This window comes from Rhinoraja longicauda, chromosome 43 (assembly GCF_053455715.1).
Source record: "Rhinoraja longicauda isolate Sanriku21f chromosome 43, sRhiLon1.1, whole genome shotgun sequence".
NCBI classification, from domain to species: domain Eukaryota; kingdom Metazoa; phylum Chordata; class Chondrichthyes; order Rajiformes; family Arhynchobatidae; genus Rhinoraja; species Rhinoraja longicauda.
The window spans coordinates 1,626,435-1,634,582 of NC_135995.1; the positions used below are offsets into that span (position 1 = coordinate 1,626,435).

General features: G+C 50.1%; 1 protein-coding gene across 2 annotated transcripts in view; it reads right to left on the minus strand.

Moving 5' to 3' along the window:
- LOC144612169 (sialic acid-binding Ig-like lectin 8) overlaps nucleotides 1–6,364 on the minus strand; it is a 44,804-nt gene extending 38,440 nt beyond the window's left edge. For both annotated transcript variants that reach the window (XM_078431734.1, XM_078431733.1), the window contains exons 1-2: nucleotides 6,334–6,364; nucleotides 5,195–5,277 (exon numbers count right to left, since the gene is read on the minus strand). The gene's annotated coding sequence lies outside the window, so the exon portion shown is untranslated. The remainder of the gene's footprint in view (nucleotides 1–5,194; nucleotides 5,278–6,333) is intronic.
- Nucleotides 6,365–8,148: the final 1,784 nt, after the last annotated feature.

The window sequence follows — 8,148 nt, forward strand, 5'->3', positions numbered from 1 at the left end:
GCCCCCAACATGGATATCACCCGCTCCATCACACAAAGCAGTCTCCCCACTCCACTCCCCGAAGGGCCCGTTAGAAAGCATTTTATCAGGATGCATCGCAGTTTGGTTGGGGAACAGTTCCATCCACACAGCAACAGGCTCTTCGGCCCACCACGTCCATGCCAGCCCTTTTTTGGCCCATCTATTGGTATAGTTGTACAATTACCACGTGTACCAGGATTCAGTGTTTGCCTGCAGCCCAGGCAAGTCGTACCATATAAGGTCATAAGTGATAGGAGCAGAATTAGGCCATTCGGCCCATCAAGTCTACACCGTCATTCAATCATGACTGATCTATTTCTCCCTCCTAACCCCATTCTCCTGCCTACTCCCCATAACCTCTGACATCCATACTAATCAAGAATCCATCTATCTCTGCCTTAAATACATCCACTGACTTTGCCTCCTCAGATTCATCACGTTCTGACTAAAGATATTCCTCCTCATCTCCTTCCAACTGAATAATCCTACCACAACCAGAGAGCAGTGCTGAGCTACTAACTACCTCTTTGATGACCCTCGGACTATCCTTGATCAGACTTTGCTGGCTTTACCTTGCACTAAACGTTATTCCCTTATCATGTATCTGTACACTGTAAATGGAACAATTGTAATCATGTGTAGGAAGGAACTGCAGATGCTGGTTTAAACTGTAGATAGACACAAAATGCTGCATAACTCAGCGGGGACAGGCAGCATCTCCGGATAGAAGGAATGGGTGACATTAAGGATTGAGACCCTTCTTCTTTCCAGAGATGCTGCCTGTCCCACTGAGTTACTCCAGCATTTTGTGTCTATCATCGATTGTAATCATGTGTTGTCTTTCCACTGACTGGTTAGAAACATAGAAACATAGAAAATAGGTGCAGGAGTAGGCCATTCGGCCCTTCGAGCCTGCACCGCCATTCAATATGATCATGGCTGATCATCCAACTCAGTATCCCGTACCTGCCTTCTCTCCATACCCCCTGATCCCCTTAGCCACAAGGGCCACATCTAACTCCCTCTTAAATATAGCCAATGAACTGGCCTCAACTACCTCTGTGGCAGAGAATTCCACAGATTCACCACTCTCTGTGTGAAAAAAAACTTTCTCATCTCGGTCCTAAAACACTTCCCCCTTATCCTTAAACTGTGACCCCTTGTTCTGGACTTCTCCAACATCGGGAACAATCTTCCTGCATCTAGCCTGTCCAACCCCTTAAGAATTTTGTAAGTTTCTATAAGATCCCCCCTCAATCTTCTAAATTCCAGCGAGTACAAGCCGAGTCTATCCAGTCTTTCTTCATATGAAAGTCCTGCCATCCCAGGAATCAATCTGGTGAACCTTCTCTGTACTCCTTCTATGGCAAGAATGTCTTTCCTCAGATTAGGAGACCAAAACTGTACGCAATACTCCAGGTGTGGTCTCACCAATGCCCTGTACAACTGCAGCAGAACTTCCCTAATCCTATATTCAAATCCCCTCGCTGGGGATGAATGCCAACATACCATTCGCTTTCTTCACTGCCTGCTGCACCTGCATGCCTACTTTCAATGACTGGTGTACCACGACACCCAGGTCTCGTTGCATCTCCCCTTTTCCTAATCGGCCACCATTCAGATAATAGTCTGCTTTCCTGTTCTTGCCACCAAAGTGGATAACCTCACATTTATCCACATTATACTGCATCTGCCATGCATTTGCCCACTCACCTAACCTATCCAAGTCACCTTGCAGCCTCCTAGCATCCTCCTCACAGCTAACAATGCCCCCCAGCTTCGTGTCATCTGCAAACTTGGAGATGTTGCATTCAATTCCCTCGTCCAAATCATTAATATATATTGTAAATAGCTAGGGTCCCAGCACTGAGCCTTACGGTACCCCACTAGTCACTGCCTGCCATTCTGAAAAGGGCCCGTTTATTCCTACTCTTTGCTTCCTGTCTGCCAGCCAGTTCTCTATCCACATCAATACTGAACCCACAATACCATGTGCTTTAAGTTTGCGTACTAATCTCTTATGTGGGACCTTGTCGAAAGCCTTCTGGAAGTCCAGATATAACACATCCACTGGTTCTCCCTTATCCACTCTACTAGTTTCATCCTCGAAAAATTCTATAAGATTCGTCAGACATGATTTACCTTTCATAAATCCATGCTAACTTTGTCCAATGATTTCACCACTTTCCAAATGTGCTGCTATCCCATCATTAATAACTGACTCTAGCATTTCCCCCACTACCGATGTTAGACTAACTGGTCTGTAATTCCCCGTTTTCTCTCTCCCTCCCTTTTTGAAAAGTGGGGTTACATTAGCTACCCTCCAATCCTCAGGAACTACTCCAGAATCTAAAGAGTTTTGAAAAATTATCCCCATGACCAATTCACCTGTTTCTGACTGTAAGGGACCTACATTTGTTTTAACTAATCTTTTTCTCTTCGCATATCTATAAAAGCTTTTGCAGTCAGTTTTTATGTTCCCTGCCAGCTTTCTTTCATAATTTATTTTCCCTTTCCTAATTAAGCCCTTTGTCCTCCTCTGATGGACTCTGAATTTCTCCCAGTCCTCTGGTAGGCTGCTTTTTCTTGCTAATTTGTATGCTTCATCTTTTGTTTTGATACTATCCCTAATTTCCTTTGTTAGCCACAGATAATAATAATAATAATAATACATTTTATTTATATAGCGCTTTTCATATACTCAAAGACGCTTTACAGAGATTTTGAGAACATAGGGAAATTAATAAATAGATAAATAAGTAAATAAATAAATGAACAGAGAAAGGAGACAGTAGGTGAGGTGACCTTCAGTGGTTGAAGGCAGTACTGAACAGGTGAGACTTCAGCGATGTTTTGAATGTGGTGAGTGTGGGGGAGTCTCTAACGGTTTGGGGTAGTGAGTTCCATAGGGTGGGAGCAGCGATGGAGAAAGCCCTGTCCCCCCAGGATCTGAGTTTAGTCCGGATGGGGGGGGATAGGAGATTGGCAGCGGCAGAGCGGAGGGTGCAGGTGGGAGTGTGCCTGTGGAGGAGGTCGGTCAGGTAGGATGGGGCCAGGTTATGGAGGGCTTTGTAGGTTATGAGGAGGATTTTGTACTGGATTCTCTGGGGGATGGGGAGCCAGTGGAGTTTATAAAGGACGGGGGTGATATGGTCACGGATCGAGGTGTGTGTGAGTAGACGGGCAGCGGAGTTTTGAATGTATTGAAGTTTATTGATGATTTTTGAGGGTGCGCCATAGAGGAGGCTGTTGCAGTAGTCCAGACGGGAGGTGATGAAGGCGTGGATGAGGGTTTCTGCACCTGTGGAGGAGAGGGATGGACGGAGACGGGCAATGTTTTTGAGGTGGAAGAAGGCTGTCTTTGTGATGTGTTTGATGTGTTTGTCGAAGGAGAGGGTTTGATCAAGGATGATTCCAAGATTCCGGATGTGAGGTGAGGTGGATACTGGGAGACCATCAATGTTGAGGATGAAGATGCACTACCTTCCCTGATTTATTCTTTTGCCAAACTGGGATGAACAATTGTTGTAGTTCATCCATGCGATCTTTAAATGCCTTCCATTGCATATCCACCGTCAACCCTTTAAGAATCAATTGCCAGTCTATCTTGGCCAATTTACATCTCATACCCTCAAAGTTACCTTTCTTTAAGTTCAGAACCGTTGTTTCTGAATTAACTATGTCACTCTCCATCCTAATGAGGAACTCAACCATATTATGGTCACTCTTGCCCAAGGGGCCACGCACATCAAGACTGCTAACTAACCCTTCCTCATTACTCAATACCCAGTCTAGAATAGCCTGCTCTCTCGTTGGTTCCTCTACATGTTGGTTTAGAAAACTATCCCGCATACATTCCAAGAAATCCTCTTCCTCAGCACCTCTGCCAATTTGATTTACCCAATCTACATGTAGATTGAAGTCACCCATTATAACTGTTTTACCTTTGTTGCACGCATTTCTAATTCCCTGTTTGATGCCATCCCCAACTCTACTACTACTGTTAGGTGGCCTGTACACAACTCCCACTAGCGTTTTCTGCCCCTTAGTGTTTTGCAGCTCTACCCATATCGATTCCACATCCTCCAAGCTAATGTCCTTCCTTTCTATTGCGTTAATCTCCTCTCTAACCAGCAACGCTACCCCACCTCCTTTTCCTTCCTGTCTATCCCTCCTGAATATTGAATATCCCTGGATGTTCACTCCCAGCCTTGGTCACCCTGGAGCCATGTCTCCGTAATCCCAACTATATCATATTCATTAATAACTATCTGCACATTCAACTCATCCACCTTATCATGAATGTTCTTTGCATTGAGCCACAATGCCTTCAGGCTTGTTTTTACAACACTCTTACCCCTTATACAATTATGTTGAAAAGTGGCCCTTTTTGATTTTTGCCCTGGATTTGTCTGCCTGCCACTTTTACTTTTCACCTTGCTACCTATTGCTTCTACCCTCGATTTACACCCCTCTGTCTCTCTGCTCCTGCTCCCATCCCCCTGCCACATTAGTTTAAATCCTCACCGACAGCACTAGCAAACACTCCCCTTTTGTTGTTAGCACGCAACAAAAGCTTTTCGTTGTCTCTCGGTACACATGACAATAAACATAGAATAATAGAAAATAGGTGCAGGAGTAGGCCATTCGGCCCTTCGATCCAGCACCGCTATTCAATATGATCATGGCAGATCATCCAAAAGCAGTAATCCGTTCGTGCTTTCTCCCCATATCCCTCGATTCCGGTAGTCCTAAGAGCTAAATCTAACTCTCTCTTGAAAGCATCCAGTGGATTGCCATCCACTGCCTTCTGTGGCAGAGAATTTCACATATTCACAACTCTCTGGGTGACAGGCAGCTTCTCTAGAAAGAAGGAATGGGTGATGTTTCAGGTCGAGACCCTTCGTCAGACCCGGTGAACCTATGCTGCACTCCCTCAATAACAAGAAAACTAATCTAAGCTAATCTAAACTCCAGAGATGCTGCCACTAAACTAATCTAATCTCGAGAGATGCTGCCTGTCCCGCTGAGTTACTCCAGCGCTTTGTGTCTATCTTCGGTGCAGTTACCTTAATACACAAGTCTTTCAGTGATCAGACTCTGTACAAAATCACAACTCAACTAAACAGGTGTTTGATCGTGGGAACGAGCTAACAGACACGGAATTGCGTACCTGGGTTCTGTCCGCTGCTCGTCTCTGGAGTATCGACTGACAATCTATCAGCGGGCCAGTGTCCTTGTCTTTAGTGGCCGTCACTGTGTGGAGAACAAGAATGTGTGGAGAGGAAAATTTACATCAAGAAACGGAAGTAAAATAAGGAAGTATTTCTTTATCAGCAAACAGTTAACCCTTTTCATCCCTGATGGGGCATGACTTCGACTTCGTTTTTTCAATTTATATCAAAAAAATTATTCTATTATTAAAAATCATATTTACAATACAATAAAACAAAACAGAACCCACCACCAGAATACAAGACAAACAAATATACTAAATGAACTACTATACAACTACGTTACATTCCTTGTCCAGGATGCATTCCACCCCCCGCGGTGCCCAGCGGTCCCGGAAATCCCCCAGAATGCCCATGGACAGCGCCTGGTTCCTCTCCAGTGCCACCCGCGTACGGACGTAACCCCGGAAAATGGGCACGCACTCTCGTCCCCATCTCTGTGACCTCCTCCCCTCTTATGACTCTGTAACCCCCTCCCCTCTGACCCCTGCACTCCTCTCTGTCTCTGTAACCCCGTTTCCTCTGACCCCTACACTCCTCAACTCTGTAACACCCTCCAATCCATCCGGCACCTACACCCCTCTCCCCGTCCCTGTAACCCCCTCCCCTCCCCTTTGGCCCCTACACCACTCTCCCGGTCTCTGTAACCCACTCCCATCCCACCCCTACATCCCCCCGTTTCTGTAACCTCCTTCCCTCCCCTCCAGCCACTGCACCCCTCCGGTCTATGTAACCCCCGTCCCTCTGACCTCTACACACCTCCCTCTCTTTATAATCCTCCCTCTGGCCCCTATACCCCATCCCCGCCGGCCCCTACAACCCTCTCCCCGTCTCTGTAAACCCGTCCCCTCCGGTCTCTACACCCCTCCCCTCCACCCCTCCTTGGCAAATTGGAGGTATTTAATCTAACGGGTGTGACAGTCTCCTGCTCCACTGTGCCATTTGGACAAGACTACACTGATTCAGGAATTGGAGGAAAGAACTGCAGTTGCTGGTTTAAATCGAAGATGTTGAGGAGGTCCACACGTCGTGTAAACACTCTGTTTAATCATTAACCGAATACAGTTCCGTCGCTCACCCGCGTTCCGTCGTTCACCCGCGCATGCCGCGTTCCGTCGTTCACCAGCGCATGCCCGAGTTCCGTCGCTCACCCGCGCATGCCGCGTTCCGAGCGTTCACCCGCACGTGCCCGCGTTCCGTCGTTCACCAGCGCATGCCCGAGTTCCGTCGCTCACCCGCGCATGCCCGAGTTCCGTCGCTCAGCCCCGCATGCCGCGTTCCGAGCGTTCACCCGCACGTGCCCGCGTTCCGTCGCTCAGCCGCGCATGCCCGTGTTCCGTCGCTCACCCGCACGTGCCCGCGTTCCGTCGCTCAGCCGCGCATGCCCGTGTTCCGTCGCTCAGCCGCGCGTGCCCGCGTTGCGTCGCTCACCCGCACGTGCCCGCGTTCCGTCGCTCACCCGCACGTGCCCGAGTTCAAACTCCAATTGCCAAATCCTTTGTTCTCCTGGCACACGAATGCCCGACCCTCTGACCGTGTGGCTGTTCGGCCCAGATCACGCCCGGTCCGCATGAGAGTCCTGCCTGACAAACGATGGTTCAATACCAAATTGGCTTGGCCCGCTACATGAACCCCCCCCCCCCCCCGAACCAGAGTACTGGAGGCGGGTAGGGTGACGAGTGAGGCAGCCTGGTCGCGTGTACGCGTCTCCTGTGTTCAGGGTCGCAGCTGGCAGAGATGAGGGCGGGTGCGGTCGTGACAGTGGATGCCCTGTGTGGTGGGGTTGTGCCACCTGCACTGGTTGGTCAACGTCCAAGTGTGCCAGCATAAGACGGTCCACGGAGACAGTCTCGTGCCTGCCGCCCGTGTTGATGACACAAGTCATGGTGCCGTGCTGCAGTACCTGGATGGGGTCCCTCGTAAGCCCTTTGCAGTGGCGTACGGTGGGAATCGCGGCGAACGAAAACATACGGGCAGTTTGTGAGGGCCGGTGGTTCGTACATGGGGGCGAGTCCGTGGCGGGACGTCGGGACGGCAGAGAGCGTGCCCACCTTCTCCCGGAGGCACGTCAGCATGGTCAAGGATGGTTCCTGATGTCCACGTGATGCTGGGATTAAATCCCCTGGGACAGTAAATGGGGCGCCGTACAACAGCTCGGCTGAGGAAATTGCCAGATCCTCCTTCGGGGCAGTGCGTATTCCCAGCAGTACCCACGGCAACTATCCAGTCCGGGCCCGCGAGCTGTGCCTTTAAGGATATGTTCAGGTGCCGGTGAAAACGCTCCACTGGGCCGTTGGCTTGTGGGTGGTGGGCTGTAGTGTGGTGCAGCTAAGCGCCAAACAGCCGGGCAACTGCTGACCACAACTCGGAGGTGAACTGCACACCTCTGTCAGAGGGGATGTCCACTGGCACAGCAAAACGGGCGATCCAGTGGCAGTGAGGGCACATGGACACTTCGCAGCGGAGGTATCAGAGAGCGGGGCGGCTCCCGATGAGGTATCTGAGAGCGAGATGGCTCCCGAGAGATTGTCAGCTCCCGATGGGGGAAAAACGCTGACCTCCGCTCCCGTGTCCACCAGAAAACGCCGCCCTGAATGACGGTCCCAGGTGTAGAGGAGGCGATGCCTCTGGCCGGCCACAGTAGCCACTACTGGCGGCCGGCCGAGGCGTTTCCCGGAATGTGCGCAGGGTGGTCGGCATCTGCGTGCCTCGGAACCCCACCTTTGGTGGTCGTAGCACCACGTACTTTTGCTGGCATCGCTCGTGTCCAGCTTCACCGGCGCACCTTCGGTGGAGGCTGGGACCGGCCGCTTGACCCGCCGAGGCCGCGCCACCACCCGGTTGATGGTGGCGCCACCCGGCTGTTTAACCTGCCAAAGCACGTCTGCACGGG